This window comes from Siniperca chuatsi, linkage group LG15 (genome assembly GCF_020085105.1).
Source record: "Siniperca chuatsi isolate FFG_IHB_CAS linkage group LG15, ASM2008510v1, whole genome shotgun sequence".
Classification (NCBI taxonomy): domain Eukaryota; kingdom Metazoa; phylum Chordata; class Actinopteri; order Centrarchiformes; family Sinipercidae; genus Siniperca; species Siniperca chuatsi.
In genome coordinates, this window is record NC_058056.1 from 3094743 (window position 1) to 3111781 (window position 17039).

General features: G+C 41.6%; 1 protein-coding gene across 1 annotated transcript in view; it reads right to left on the reverse strand.

Annotated features, from left to right (window-relative positions):
• Positions 1–2457, reverse strand: part of bach2a (BTB and CNC homology 1, basic leucine zipper transcription factor 2a) — an 87073-nt gene extending 84616 nt beyond the window's left edge. The window contains exon 1 of the mRNA XM_044167381.1: positions 2243–2457. The gene's annotated coding sequence lies outside the window, so the exon portion shown is untranslated. The remainder of the gene's footprint in view (positions 1–2242) is intronic.
• Between the last annotated feature and the right edge of the window lie 14582 nt (positions 2458–17039).

Sequence of the window (17039 nt, forward strand, 5' to 3'; positions counted from 1 at the left end):
AAAAAATGGACAAAAAAATGAAACGGGCCGATTGCCATGCACAATCATGCTCTACGGAGGTTGAACTCTGCAAGCTTGCCTCTAAAGCCACCTTCAAGCCAAACAGTCAACTAAGTACAAACAATATCTCATAATTATTAATATTGAATTATAATTATCAATTTAAAGCCACTATATGCTGTTCTTACTTTGGTGCAATCCAGTGGCATTATCAAGAATGACAGGGAGGTACTGTGAAGGTGTTTATTTTGTACCCATGTTTACACTGGTTTGCCTTACAGAAGGGGCATTCCAGCAGTTTAGTATTGCACTTCTATATAGTTAGTGGATTTACAAGAGACAGACTTGAAAAAATATGGTCAAAATCTGTGCAGCAGGGACCAAGCCTTTTGGACTTTAAGTCCATAGTATGGATCCAAAATGCTGTATCATACACTTTCCATAATGCAACTCAGTAACATATTTTGTCTGACCCTCCCAGCCAGGTGAATGTTTTTAAAGTCCATGCGCCTAGTTTGTAACACAGATTCTCTGTGATGTATAGTCTCCAAGCCCAATCTGAGATAACCCTGATGACATCGTTGGGGCTATTTTCTCAGACTTGACGAAGCTCCACAGAAGACATTATATAACTGCTTTCACAAGATGGTCCGTGGGAAGTACACTGACCTTGATGTGTAAAACCAGTGGAGTGTCCCTTTAATCTTTCTGTATTTTCAGTGAATGATCCCTTTATGTTAAGAAAATATAACTATGACAAATAAGTAGGCAATATTTACAGCAAAGCAGGAGAAATATCTCAGTAGTCATTGCTCAAGACAACTGTCTGCAGCAGAAGTGCTGGTGTTAAATATTTCATTGGCCTCGGTCACCTCTCATCTGCTCCATTCAGCTCCACTGTATGTAAACCATGAGAAAGAGAGTGGAGGACAGACTATTGCAACCAAGTGCTGCAAATAGTCTGACGTTGCTGGTTTCCCATTAGGGGAGAGATAGAAGGTGGCAGAGGGGAGAGACTGGCTTTGTGGGAAGGATAACAAAGAGCTAATCTGTTCACAACAAGGCATGTTCACAATGGCTTAAAGTCATACAAAAGGCCACTAACTCCACTCATAATATATTATCTTAATTGAGGGTACATTGGGGGTTTGAGTGTTAGCTGAATATCAAAATATTTCTAGGTAACACATTTATAAGGGTAATCAGTCATTTATTTTAGTCCTTTAAGGTCGCGAATTGTCATGTAGTTGAAGGGCAGTGGCATAGCTAATTTTGACACATAAATTGTCACAGTCATAGCGGAATGCAGCTTTGAACTATTAAAATACACCAAGATAAAGGTTGCTTTATTCCGATGTGGGTGTTTACTGAGCCGACTGTTCAACGGCTGAGGGCGGGAATAAGGGGTGGGGGCTGGGTCCTTTGTCCCTCTGCAGCCCCTTCCTCCCCCAACATGACAGGAGCGCGAGCGCCGGTTGTGGCAGCATTCGTCTCGTGCAAAACATGTGCCCCCGTTTAGTCTTCAATAGATATGTGTTGGGTAATTTATTATAGAAGTTGGATGTGGTTAGCTAATAAATGACAAGCAACTAATATAAAGACCGACAACTTCCTTGTAAAATTACCGGACGCGTGTGGACTGTCATAATAACACCACAAACAGGGCTGGTCGTTTACTGACACAAGGCACCATAAGCAGAGTTTACTTTCAATCGGCTACTACCAATATTAATTCTTTGAAATGATGTGGTCTGGTGTTAGTGTTGTGTAGTAGGCTATAGTGTTATGTGTGTAAAGTTAGCGTAGGCAAAACAAACAGCTTAGCGAAACAGTCCACAACCACTTTGTTAGGGCTGTAACGTTACGGCGTAATATCGAGGCTAAGACAAACACGTTTTTGAACTAAACACATTTAGGCACAACATCTACTGTTAGCTAAAAAATGCCGCCGACCACAGCATTGCAGCTAACCTGCGTGAACACCACCACGGTGTTAAAACCACATCAGGTAACAGTTAAGCACATAGCTCAGGAATAATAAGTAACAGACAACGTGGTTAAAGCAAGTACACACAGCAACAGCAGTATGACTACAGCACAAACAAGCGAGGGAAGCCAGTGCGAGCAGACGGATTAGTAGAAGCAAATCCAAGGCTGACAAGGGGCTCCCATAGCCTGGTTTATTCAAGCGTAGTAAAGCCCAACGGTTGCTTATTATCCTTGTAAAGCAGGACCGACATACCTGTTTTTTCTGCTCGTCTGCGTTCAGTTCCTCAGCAATAAGAATGTGTCTACATTGTGTTTTATCTCCTCAGCCCTCCGACAGCCAGAACCGCTGCTTTTAATGGACCGTAGGCATCGCTTGGTGTGTGGTAGACGGGTATCCTGTGTGAGTGTGTGTGCGCCTTTTCTCCTCTAGTAGCTGCATTGTTGACATTGGCTTCCTGACGTCATGCTGGCCCTCATTCACAACAACCGCCAAGCCCCCCCTGCTCCTGCGACGATGGAGCCCCCCGCCATGCCTTGAGATGCAGCGGAGATGTTTGGTGAAGTATGCTCTCACTGCGACCATACAGACTTAAGTGCTTTAACACTACACATTTTATCCCTCAGATATGCATTTGAAAAGACGCCACAATTTTACCTACTAATGTTTTATAACAGAACTGTAGAATAGTCTAAAGAAGATTATTTTTCAATGAATCGAATATTGGTTTAGTCTATAAAATGTCAGAAAATAGTTTATAATGCCTATTAAGTCAGGTCAAGTCAACTTTATTTATATAGCCCAATATCACAAATCACAATTTGCCTCAAGGGGTTTTACAATCTGTACAGCATACCCTCTGTCCTTTGACCCTTGATTCAAATAAACTCCCCCCAAAATATACTTTTAACAGGGGACAAAATGGAAGAAAAACACGAGGGATCCCAGGACGGACAGACATGCAGTAGATGCTGTGTGTACAGAATGGATTCACAACAGAAAATCATAGTATATACAATTATGATGACAAAAAGTAGATTGTAAAACATAATTCAATTCAATTTTATTCATAGAGCGTCAATTCATAACAGAAGTTATCCCATTGCGCTTTTCCTATAGAGCAGGTCTAGACCGTACTCTTTATAATATTATTCACAGAGACCCAACAAATCCCACCATGAGAAAGCACTTGGCAACAGTGGCAAGGAAAAACTTCCTTTAAGAGGCAGAAACCTTGGACAGAACCAGACTCAATGGTGGGCAGCCATCCACTGCTGCAGTGTTAGGTTTTGGGGGGGGGGCACATAACATAAGTGAAGAGGATGGATCCAGGAGGACAAGTGAGAAGCTTCAGGTGTCCACACCACCTCCTCTCCACCATAGAGACCTGGAAAGAGGGCAGGCAACACAAACACAGAAGGGGACAACAGCATTCACACAGAGGGAGAGAGAGCCATGATAACATGCAAACTAGGGAGTGAGGGAGAGAATGGGAGAGGCTGAAACTCCTGGGGGACGAAGATCCAGATCAACGACTGGATGAGGTACCAACTACCAGGAGAGAGAGAGGTCCCAGGAAGACCGATGGTCCAGCACAAATAAGCCTGAGTGCAAGAGAGGAGAAGGCTAATGAGAGAGAAGGGGATGGGGGGGGGCGCACTAAAAGCTTGGCGGCTTTTAGGGCACAGAAACAAAAACAGCAGAGCGTTAGAGAAATGCAGTCGATATCAAAAAGTTTGCAGTCTGTTAGTTAGTAGGCAGGATAAACACGGACTCTAACTACTAATGTGAATAGATTCATTGAGACTGAGACCGACCCGCTGGAAGTAAAGTGGTAACAGGTATAAGGCCTGAAGTATCGAAAGATAAGTACTAATTGAAAGTTAAAGCAAAAAGACGAGTCTCAGCTTAGATTAAAGGCCTCAACAGAGTCAGACTGTCTGATGCCAGCAGAAAGATTATTCCAGAGAAAAGGGGCACGATAGGAAAAGGCCCTGCAGTCAGCTGACTTTTTTAACTCTGCGGACAGACAGGAGCCCAGTTTTCTGAGAGCGGAGAGCAGGGGATGGGAAATAAAGTTTAATGAGATCAGAGAGATAAGAAGGGGCGAGCCCATTTACAATTTTATAAGTCATCAGAAGCACCTTAAAGCTGGATTGTGGGACTTTTACATATAAATGAACGTCCGTTACATTCAAGCAATGCTGTTTAAGCCTATCACCGGCAGGGAAATCTCTCTGTATTTCGCAGTACACCGGAGTTTTAAATCTGGTGTCTGTGGCGACATTCCCACGCTGGCGCACCGGTAGTGATGCATTTTACGCCAACTAGCAATGATTGGTTTGCCAGAGTGGAAGCGGGGAGCAACCCAGAGCCATGTAGAGCAGGGGTTCTCAACCTTTTCTACTTCAAGGCCCACCTATTCATACTTGTAACGGGCCAGGGCCCATTAAAACATAAATTATAATAATAATAATACAAAGGATTTTGGCTAATGTATTCTAATAATCTAATATATAATATATCGGCCCTGGTAGTCAAAGAAGGTTGCTGCAAATGTGCCTGTTCAAAATACTAAAACTAAACGTTTTACAACAACGTTCATAATGACATACTATCTGGAACATGTATTTTTCATATATTGAATGAATTGTATTGAATGAACACAATTAAAACAAAACAGAATTACGTTTTTTTTGGTTTTAATAACAAATGAAGTATGGAGTATCCGATGATACACGGACCGAACTATTACATTTCCAATGAATAAAAACCATTTTGTTATCTTGAGTGTGAGTAGGACGAGTCATTTTGAACAGGCACATTTGCGGAAACCTTCTATGACTGCCAGGACCTATTTGGCGCATGGGCAGAACGGATTGGGCAGCCAGTACGGATCGGACATTCGCCACACCATAGCCTACTGGTTAGCTTACCTGTCAACAAATTGAGCGTCTCAAATCGATGATGTGAGCTGCCCACTAGCTTCAACTTGAAAACATTTTACGGCCACTAGAGGGTGCACACGGACCACGGGCCCTGGCTCAGTGGTTGAGAAAGTGTGATGTAGAGAGCTCCACGATCCGCCATTGCTATAAAAAAAAGGTCCATTGGAGAGAATGTTTATTATTGAAAATGGGTTGTTGTTTATTTTGTTTATTTGTTAATTATGATTGTATAGTTTGTGTTAATATGCTTTGGCAACGTTGTATTGTATACAGTCATGCAAATAACACCACTTGAATTGAAACTGAACCGAGATGACGCAGCTCTCTCTACATGGCTCTGGAGCAACCGTTGCAACGGAGTAGGCTACAGCAACTAGGAGTACAGTGGAGCCTATGGCAGGAAAACCTAAGAAGCATCCAAGAAAAGTTTCTAATGCTCCAGATAAAAAAAGAAACTCGGCATTAAGAGGAAGGATTACAGTCAGAAAAAGAAAGCGATCGATGGCGAGGACAAACACGAATAACCAAGTCTATTCAAACCCTTTAAAAGGCATTCATTCACCAAAATGATGAATGGCCATTCAGCTAGAAAGCTATTAACATTATTTCATGAACTGGATATAGCTTAAAACCTGGGTGGCCATAGCTCAGGAAAGCTCTTTGTCCGCTAAGGTAGAAAAGCTTTGTAGAAATGCAGACGATGTGCTTTTTTTCATGTCAGACATTTTGACATATGACATGTAGGAAAAGTGCAGATGTAAATAATACAATGAATGATGTCTGAATTCCATTTAGCTGCTCCAGTTTCAGAGTCCTGGTGTTGTTCATGCTGTCTCACTGTCACACTGTCATGGTTCACTGGGCACTTGAATAGAACGGAGCCATCATTAATGTTGTTGGTTCCACCTGTGCTTCTCTGCTATGACAAGTCAAAGTGTCTGCTGTGAAAAAGGTCCAACAATCTGATTGATGTGGGAATGATAAAAAAAAAAGTAAGAGTACTCTGATGATAGCAAGGTTATCAAGATTCAGGTTAGAAAGATTTATTCAGAATGCAAAATGTCATGTTCGGGAGGCAGACACCATCTCCAGATTTAAGAGTAGGCTTAAGACTTTCCTCTTTGATAAAGCTTATAGTTAGGGCTGGCTCGGGTGAGTCCTGAACCATCCCTTAGTTATGCTGCTATAGGTCTAGGCTGCCGGGAGACTTCCCATGATGCACCTCTTTCCTCTCTCCTCCTCTCCCTCTCCTCCTGTATGCATTCTTATCCCATTAATGCATGTCACTAACTCGACATCTTCCCTCTCCCGTAGTTCTGTGCTTTCTCGTCTCTGTTCTCTCTCCTTCTGTTGCTTTCAGCAGGAGCTGCCCCCGGAATTACCCCCGTGTTCCTGCTCGACACCCGCTACTACAATTATTATTATTAGTCTTTCTCATTATTATTCCTATCATTATTATTACTATTATTATTTTATTAATATTACCACTACCATTACATTATTATTATTTTAAAATTCTATGTAGACTTTGCACTGTGCTCTCTTTCCTCCTGCTCGCTCTCTCGCTCTCTCTCTCAACCCAACCGGCAGCGGCAGAGTCTGGTTCTGCTCGAGGTTTCTGCCTGTTAAAAGGAAGTTTTTCCTTGCCACTGTCGCCAAGTGCTTGTCATGTCTATCGGTCGTTCTGTTGGTAGGTCCACCACTTTGGTCCAGACTGAAATATCTCATCAACTATTGGATGGATTAATGTGACATTTGCTACAGTATTCATCACTAGCATGGCTGTAGTCACGTTCAATTGAGAAACATGAAGTTCATGTTTTTTATAATGTTATTTCAATAACTTTCAAACTTATTTTTGAACAAGGGGCATAACTGAAAAAGTTTGGGAACAACAGGTCTAAAGAAAAGCACATAAATCATGACTAATCATACATTCCCAGAGCCCAAACTTATGTCTTCAAATTGCTTATTTTGTCTGACAACAGAAAAAAAACAACTCACAATGTTCTAGTTAGATTGATATGAAATCAGATTGAAATCTCAGCATTTTTTTCAACTCCAGCCAGCAAATGTTTATTTTCATTTTATTGGTAGCACTAAAAATAAAAGTATTGGCCTCCATAATCTGGTAGCTACTGAACTCACAAGGCACTTACATTATATTAAAATTAGACTGTAAAGCAAAGAAAAATAATTGGGATCAAGTGAAGAGTAATTCCTGCTTGAATGCAAATCAGATGACTTGTATTTGAAACCAGGTTTACAGTGTGCTGAGGCCATTCTGAACAGGACAGTAGGTATGATATGGTTTCTAATAGTGTAATCCTGCGGGATGGCAGAGCTGTTACGTTTTATCTGTTTGCCACAGACAGGCACCTCTTGGGCCTCATTCTGAGCAGCTGGATTCAGATCAGCCCACATTCTCAATGTCAAGATGTTATAAATAGCCAGAACTGATTTGTACAGCTCCTCTGGCAGCTAAGATCAGCTCAGAGGGGGGACATGATGTTCTCAGGGATGGATCCATGGGTAGCCTGATTTTTACTACAAGGTGCTAAAATTGTTAAATTCACATTCTCCTTTTCATCATGTCCAAGTTTGCTAGTTGTGTGTCATAAAGGTTTGATTTTCTGACTTCCATAAATTTTATTTCTGAGAGCACTCAGAGTGGTACGAACCTTTCACCTCCAAAGGTTTGTACCACTTCTCTCATATGCAATGTTTTTAATGCCTCAAACATTGTTGGAAGCTCAGGTTGTGGAGCAGGTTAGCCATTAATTGTGGGGTTGGTGGTCCCATTCCTTGATCATCTTCTTCTTTTTCCATCTTAAGTGTCCTTGAGCAAGACACTGAACCCCAAATTGCCCCAAAAGACACTCAAGACAAAAGTGTCTGCCATATGAATGCAATGTAGTAAAAAATCAGTAGGATGAGTCTGGAGTTATTCTATATTTACCCTGTTTGTGGCTCTCAGCTCCAAGACCATTGGTTCCTACTGACGACATAAATCTTTAAAAACGAAGCTCAGTAATTTCCTAAAACAGCTGGCCACTGCAGTTTTTAACAAACGTTACTGAAACAGGAGGAAACAGTGCATTTGTTGGGGACTATTTTCATTAATCCACATTTGGTGCTCTGGTGAGTAGTTCTGGCAGCAGGACTGTGTGTGTGGGACTGAGTCAGAATAAACTACAGTGTGTGTATTCATGGTAATGAAGGAACATGTCACCCAGTGCAACAGTGTGGCTCATTTGTGTGTTTTTAATAGTTGTTGGACAACAATGGAGCTCTATGGCACAGAGGAATAACGTATATCAGGTTTTGGATACACACACAATACTTGTTAGTAGGATCAATACATAGTCTGCCCCGTCAGTCTGAGGACCTTGTGGCCACTGATCTTGGTTAAGTCTCTTATCTGTTCAGTGGTGGAGTGGACTTTCTACTGAAGTCAGGGCAGCAGAGTGACTGCTTATTTTCCACCACAAGCTGAAAAACACTTTTTCAGACTACACCTCAGCACTCATGTCTTAAACATTATTAAGCATTTGCACTTAGCACTAAACACACATTTAGTTGTTCTAGCTAGCTCTTGTTCTGATGGATCTAAAATCACTTTGGACAAAAGCACAAACAAATGTGATGTAAAAATGTCATAATGGTGTTTTAAGAAACAGGAACTCAAACTCACGCACCAATATATATATATATTGCCCAGGGGCAAAAATCGTGTACTGGCCTCTACTAACTCCCAGTTCCTCCCCCTCTCTGTGCAATGTGTGGAAATTTTCTATGCTAGAATACCATGAAAGAAAAGGCTTCATTCCCACACACTGTCAGCATTGAGTTTATTAGACATGCTGCCAATGGCTCAGATTATGGAAAACAACTAAATATGTAACCGTACTTATGCTGACGACATACAGATTTGAATAACATACTACCATTTGACAGTCACTGAGTAAGTGCGTTGAACAAATGAGTTATTTCATTCACCAAAATATCCTCCATTTAAACTGAGATACAACTGAAATAACTTTTTCCCTTTCAGCTCAAAGTAAACAAACCTGTGCTGTAGTTTACAAGCCATGGACAGACTGGACAGAAATGACATTTGCAGGTAAGGTTTCATTTGCTGCAGCTGAGCAGATACTTAGCTATCTAGCCGTGCAAAGTGACGCTCACATGGGCTGTCGTTCAAAGTCTGTGGCTCTTGCTGTCTGGCTGTGTGACTGACTACCTTCGACAGAACGCTGACATTACTGCTTTATGCAAATATGGTTTAAATTAAGTGATTTAATTGGCTGTATGGAAAAACATTCTCCATCTACGTAGCCTAAAGGTGCCAGTATACTCCGTCAGAAGTGCTTGTCGGATTATGGTCGGATTAGGGAAACCTGAAATCTGAAACCGATGATCTGACATTCACACCCACTTCACACGGTGATTGGCCAGCTGTGAGGAGGTGGGAAAGGAGCCAAGGTTTAAAATTCTCTCTCAAGCTCTCTTTTTTCATTTTTGATACACCTATTTATGTCACTTTTCATGTGAAGAACTGAGTGCAAGAACAGACTGTCTGAAAATGTGCAACGTTATGCCCATATTGAAACAGTACCACGTCTCCACCCTCTCTATCGGCCAGCTTTCCACCCCGCATTTGAGTGTAGCAGTTTGGAACAACAATAAGCACTTTTGATTTCCGACGTGGTCAGACAACACATTGTACGAACTAGTTCTGATTCAGTATGCAGGTCTGGTAAGATCACTTTTTTTCTAACTCCGTTTTTTTCATTTTAAAACTTGTAGTTTTCAGCCCAAACTGATGCTGACTCAAGTGACATCACTTGAGGACATTTATCAGACTTCACACAGCTCCCTCTGTACCCACAAAAGGCTGTATACAACTTTTTTTCCCATATGCAGTAGTACTCCCCAACACCTGTAAACACACTTTGATGTGTAAAATCGATGGAGTTCTGCTCTACAGACATACTTGAATGTTACAGGATGCAAATAAAGACCAGAGAAGATACATTTTAAAAAAAATCACAAAACAGGAGCAGGACTGCAGATAGACACAACAGAAATGGAACTAAATATATCTGGTGGGCAGTTATGTCTGTTTTGGAGGATAAACAGTGAGTGAAAAGGCAAAGCTTCTCAGGTCAACAGTTGTTCCTATAGAAACAGCTCTTAGCTCTGAGATCTGTTTTATTTATAACTTACATTAGAATAGTACAGGAGTGCTGCCTAAGTCAATCAAAAGGTGGTGACAAATCCAGTTTCTCTTCCTCCAGATGAAGCTGCTGATGTCTGTGTTGTACCATCATAACAGGGTGGTGGGTTCAAATTCAGTCCAACCTATCATCCAGGAGCTTTCTGTGTGTGTGTGTGTGTGTGTGTGTGGGTGTGTGTGTGTGTGTTACCACAGAACGTCAAACTGTTGCTGGAGTACTGGGATCTATAAAAACCACTGCATCGCTATGGAAACTGCAGACTCGCATTCAAGTGAATCCAGCCCTTCGCCAAACCTCCAGTGGAAATGACGTGAATGATGTTAATATCAATAACCTGATGTACTGTAGCTGCTGATAATGATAAGTGCTTTTGGGAGAAAATTGTTTCACCTCATTTGTTTCTCAATTTACCCACAAATCAAAGCAATACTCTCAACGTATCCTCAACCAATTGTGTCTTCTTAAATGGTCTGTTTAAAGATGTTTATTAAACTGAGCATGAAATTAGAAAAGATAATAATATATTTTTTTGTGAATATACAGATGCTAGGGTTGCAAGTAATTGGAATGAATAGCCAAAGCCATCTGTTGCCAACTGTCTAATTGCTGCATTTTTTCCAGATATTCTTTTGATTTGAAGTTTCAGCTTGTTTTTTTACAAAGATTCAAACAGAGACTTATTTTCACAATATTTCACATATACCATATCTACATAAAAATGTACTGTACATGCATTGTTTCACTTCAACAATTCAAATGTATTAGCACTACAACTGGTGCTGTGTAGTATTGCGTACTATTTATTGCTGGATTGTTTGCACTTATGCAAACATTAGGTCTAATGTGCTATCTACTGGTAAGGGCTGCAGTATTACAGCTGTTTGTTGCTGTGTTGTGTTCTTCTGCCTGTGTGCTGTGGTATCATGTGGGCTGTCGCCGGTATTGGGTGTCATGTGAGGATTATGTTTTTTGGTGTTTGTGTGTATGGTTGTTTTTTTGTGCCCACATCAAATTAGTTTCCCTTTTGGCATAATAAAGTTAATCAATCAATATATGCCAAAATTTCCCAAGCTTTTTTGTGAATTTTTCAAAAATGATCAATGAGACCAGTTACTTATCCCAAACATTCAGAAGTCGGCAGACTAGTGTAGCAATCCTTGTCCTGTAGTGAAAATAAATTCAGTTATACAGTATGGGGCATGGTGATAGTAGGTTTGAATCCAGCCATCTGGGGGCCCTTCTGCATAGAGTTTGCATGTTCTCTAAACACAGGTTCTTCCCCTGTGTGTTCCCTCTGAGTTCTGTGGTTTCCTCTCACAGTCCAAAGAACGTTAGGCTAACACAAACCCGCAAAAGATTAGGAGGTATAGATAAGAGATGGAAGGGTATTCAGTTGTCATGTTTCTTTCAAAATGTTTAATGCCTCAGGAATTTGTCATGCAAATTATGAGGCCATGATGTATTTTGGTTAAAGGATTTTTACCTCTAAATAACACTCCTTAATTTTTTGGGTTCACACACATACACACACACACACACACACACACAAAAGAATTTAAGACTGAATTATAGTTTTAACCACCAAAAATCACAATAATGGGTTTTTAAAAAGTGACGGAGACATGTGCTCCCTGTACCCAGTGGAAATGATGTCCTTCTGGTCAGTACATTTTATGGTTATCTGTGTATTGTTATATTTCTTTTGTACAATTTGACATTTTGGACTAACAGTGGTACTAGATAAAAGGTCAGGAACTCACCAACAAATATTAGGATTTTGGCATATTGAATATCTACAGCAGAATTCATGCACATCCTCCAGAAGTTAGAAGACATTGTTTGTAAGAAGGAAATTTGACCTGATAACTGTGCTGGAAAAGAGAAAAGGGAATCCCAAAAATAAATAGGATTCATTCTATAGCCATACCAAATGTCATAGTTATTTTGATAGTTGTTAAGATACAGATGGGTGACAAATTAAAGGAAAAAACAACATTTAGTGTCTTAGTATGAAGTCAGGCCACCACGAGCCAGCAGAACAGCTTAAATGCTCCTTGCCATGTCTGTGGAACTCTATTGGAAGGATGAACACCATTCCTCCACAAGATATTCCCACATTTATATACCACCTTTTATTTAATCAAGTAATATCATTGAGATCAAGATCTCTTTTGCAAGAGAGACCTGAGTACAGCAGATAGAAAGAAAAACAAACATATCCAGACATAACAAAAGGACATATGATTACGCTGAGGCAACCAGACAAAGGACTCAAACGCAAGACTCAAAACTCAGAACAGGTGGTATAAAAAAAAGTATTTTACTTAACAAGCAGGGTTTGGTACACAAGTAGGCAGTCCAATAAGGCAGAGGTATTCAAAAATGCTAGGCTGAGGCAAAAATCAAAGTACACAGAAGAAAGGGTCAAAAACTCACTAGAAACACTGGTAGAAATAATGCTAGAACGCTCATTAGGAAATGTAAAGATGAACTGGCAACAGACAAAGGGAGTACACAGACTAAATACACAAGGGAGGAAGAGTAATGAGGGACAGGTGGGAGACACACAAGGGCAGGAAGCATCTGAAATCAGAGACAGAGGTGAGTATACCAAAAAAATAAGAAATAATAACTGAAAAAAACATAACTTAGACAGAGGCCTGGGATGTCACAGTACCCCTCTCAAACCTGACTGGTTTGTCAGGATGATGCTGGTGGAAGTCTTGGATGAGATCGATATCATGATGTTATTAGCAGACACCTCAAGATCTCTCCTCAGGACCGTACCCCTCCCAATCCACTAGGTACTGGCGTCTGCGGCTTGAGTCGTCTGAGAGTATAAACCGGACCTCCATCAATGAACCGGGGGTTGGAGGGGGTTTGGAGGCAGGGACCAGAAGGCTTTCCTCGACGGGCTTAACCCGAGCCACATGAAAGGTAGGATGTGTCCTCATGGATCTGGGGAATTTGAGTCTTACAGCCACAGGACTGACCTTAGACACAGGAAAGGGACCCACAAAGCGGGGAGCCAACTTATGAGACTCCACCTGGAAAGGGAGATCCTGGGTGGGCAACCACACTCTCTGGCCAACCTGGTAGGAGGGAGTGGGAGTCTGTCAACAATCCACCACCTTCTTGTAGCGAGCTGAACTTCTGAGGAGCATCTGCCAGGCCAGAGTCCAGGTGCGACAGCAGCGGTGAACCAGGGCCCAAGCCAAAGGGACACTAACCTCTCCTCGAGAGCAGGAAACAGTGGTGGCTGATAACCATAAGCGCACTGAAAGGGGGAGAGACCAGTAGAAGAGTATGGAAGTGTGCACCTCTACCCAAGTTGACACTTGGGTAGAGGTGCACCAACTTAGAGAACAACAGTTAGTATGGTGGTATTACCTTCGGAAGGAGGCAGGCCAGTAACAAAGTTCATGGATATGTCGTACCAGGGTGGAGATGGAACAGGAAGAGGCCGAAGGAGACCGGAATAAGGGGGGGCGAGAAACCTTGTTCTGGGCACAGACCGGGCAGGCAGCGATGTACTCCCCCACCTCTTTTTCCATGGACTGCCACCAGAAACGCTGCTTGATGACGAGCAACGCCGGAATGACAGGAAAGGAGAGAAGTGTGAGCACAATGGATCACCTGAGAGCGGAGAGAAGAGGTAACAAACCAACAAGCCAGTTTGGGAGACAGTCATCCTGCACAGACACGCTTGGCACAGACTGTCTGTATGTCTCCTCAGTGTCCCAGGTGACAGCCCCCACAATACAAAAAGGAGGGAGAATTAGAGGAAGAGTCAAAAAAGTGGGAGAGAGCATCAGGCTTTACATTCTTAGACCCAGGGTGGTAGGACAGGGAAAAATCTAAATGAAAACACCGTGAAGCCTAGGAATGAAACACTGGAGACGTGAAACTCACAATTTTCAGCTTTAACAAAGAGCTGGTGGTCGAGGAGGCGCTGGAGAACAAGGCTGACGTGCTGAGTGTGGGTCTCTTCGCGAGAGCCTGAAAGACATCTGGAGCATTTGTGAGTCCAAAAAGCATTACAAGGTATTCGTAATGCCCCCTGGGTGTGTTAAAGGCAGTTTTCCATTCATCCCCTCCCTTATTCTAACCAGGTAATAGGCATTCCTCAGCGAGGTAGTCTTGGTCTTGTTAAAAACCTTTTTCAGATCAAGGTAGCAGGAAGGCACATTAGAGAGAGATCAGGAAAATCTGAGTCCGACGACTCAGAGGCTGCTGGAGGAGAGGGAAAAACTGCAGTTGGAGGAGGCGAGACCAGTTTAGAGTTAGGTGGAAAACAAACACTCCTCCCTCCAAGCAGTTACCCTCTCAGCAGACCAGTCTATGTGGGGGGTTATGATGGGTTAACCAGGGAAATCCTAGGATGAGTGGGTGTTGAGGGGATTGAAACAGATGGAAGCTGTGACTGTCCGAAAAAACAGTCTGAACAGGTTGAGTGTGGTGAGTTACCCTGCAGAGAAGTTGTCCGTCCAAACCGCTTGCCTCCAAAGGTTTGGACAGGGGAAGGAAATCCAGGCTCCAGGTCTTTTGGCAAGATCAAAGTCCATTAAGGGGGAAGGAAGGGGAAGAGGGGATACTGGCTGAAGACCAGAAGCATCTTGTGGAACAGAGGGGACACGCCACGTCTGGACCTCTCCTTTTCTCTTTCCAAACGTTGTTTATCAATCTTAATCACGAGAGAGATAAGGGAGTCCAGGTCAGCCGGTATCTCGAGGAGTGCAAGCTGTTTCTCTGTGGCACACTGTGAGCTCTGCTGCCCTGTCGTCACTGATGTGCTCCCTGCTCGACAAGACTACCCGCAAATGCAACATCAACGAGAGAAACACTCACTCTGGTCACCAGACATTGTGTACGTACCAGTAGAAGTTCTGTCAGCTGTGAACCCAATGTTAAAGCTTTAGGAAATCGTAGTGTCTGCTGGTTTCAGAAAGACTCATTTAAGACTTGGGTGTCTTTAATCCTTTCATGCATGAATTATTATCCGAGTCAGGAATTTATTTTCTATGTGTGTTCACTGTTCTTTAGGCATGAAAAATAATATTTTACTCTTTATTTACATACGTGTTACTGATGTGTCCACTCTGGTGAACAGCATGCATTTGTGTGTTCAATTTTAAGTAATGTAATAATAAGGCTACATGAAATATGTTTATTATTAATGCTTAACATATTTTTAACACATACTGCTCTGGGCCATAGAAAAAACAACCACACAACCATGGCCCATAGTATGTTGAACTGTGAGGACACTGTTTCTTTTGGATTCTTTACTTTGCTTTTTCTTTTCACTACATCAAAATACATTTACAAAAGAAGAGAAATAAATGCTGTTAAGAGGCATTCACATCCAGAAAGTGAAAGAATACTCTCATGTGTCACTGTTCATTTTTATATTTATGGGGATACATTGCGACACAATGATCCATGAGATCTATTCGTCCAATGTCATTGTACAGCTTTAATGAAGCTGATCATCTACTGCATGAAGCAAAACTGGCAGTTTTGTTGTTTGCCAAAAATAATAAAACTGGTCCGACTCTGGTGAGGACTGACCAGAACAGGGTGAGGCCATATCAGGTGGCTCATCCTCACCATCCTCACCATCCTCTACATCCTCCGCTCAGTTGTCACTACTGAAATAAGACGGTTCAGAGCTTGCTGTTCCTTGTTTTTCTGGCTGACATTCATCATCACTGTTGTCAGTGTTTTCACTTTCAGTTAACTTCACTGTCATGAAGACCTTTCTATCATGTGCTGCTCAGTATAACGACTGATGCATGATGTCCAAGAGGACACATGATTTTTCATAATTTCCTTCCACTGGACAAGTTTGCCACACCCCCTCCACAGATTGTAAAAAACAAATATATTTTCATATGCACAATACCTAAACAAATACCTGAACAAAATACTGTTGAATTTAAAGAAAATGACAATAATATGACAGTACAGCAGTGCACTGAGATTTTGATGACGTGATGATGCTCAGTCAAATTGGTTTTGTTTTCTCCCTACTCCCTACATAATGTGAACTTTGTGTAGCTTTTTTTTTGGCATGTCAATAGCAATGGATATTGGGAAGTGTATTGTGTTGGCTATATTCTGTTTGCGCTTGTCAGTTGCATAAAGTAGTTGTGTGCTAATCACACTTACATGCACCTGTTGTCAAGAATCCCTTTGTTAAAACCACAAAGATTTCATCTTCTAATTGCACCGTCTGTAGATACTCATGTAGTTTACGGATATAGTTTAAAGAAGAATATGGATAGTAAACTTCATGAACACGTTTCATGACCAATGATGCTCAGTGAGATGTTCAATTGTTTTCAACTCTTTTCACAGGCTCTCCCTGACCAGTAAACGTGTTTATATTTGTTAAAATAAGTTATCAGAAAGATCCTTTTGGTATGGGTATTGAAACTATGGTATTGTATCGTAATAGTATTTAAAGCCCTGAAAAATATGCTTCAAAAAGTATTTCTCTATAACAATCAGTATTAATGACTAGATGGGCAACGATGGAAGTTAAAAACATCCCTAGGTATTATTAAGAGTTTAACACTCAGCTAATGTGCTTCATCAGGACTGTGTGGGTGTGATTTGATCAGCTTTGATTGACAGTGACCAAACAACCCACCACCTGATATCAAATTCTGATTCAAATGTTGCTAAAACCTGATAGGTGCACACACATCAACTTTTGGCAACTAAGTCCCGCCCACTTCAATCCAGTGAGAGGAGCGCAGAGAAAACCCCAAATACAGAATCTGTACTGTGAAAGAACCAAAACTGTTCTGTCTTTGGCAGAAAATAGTGTTGATGAAGGATCCCATCACTCATAGTTAG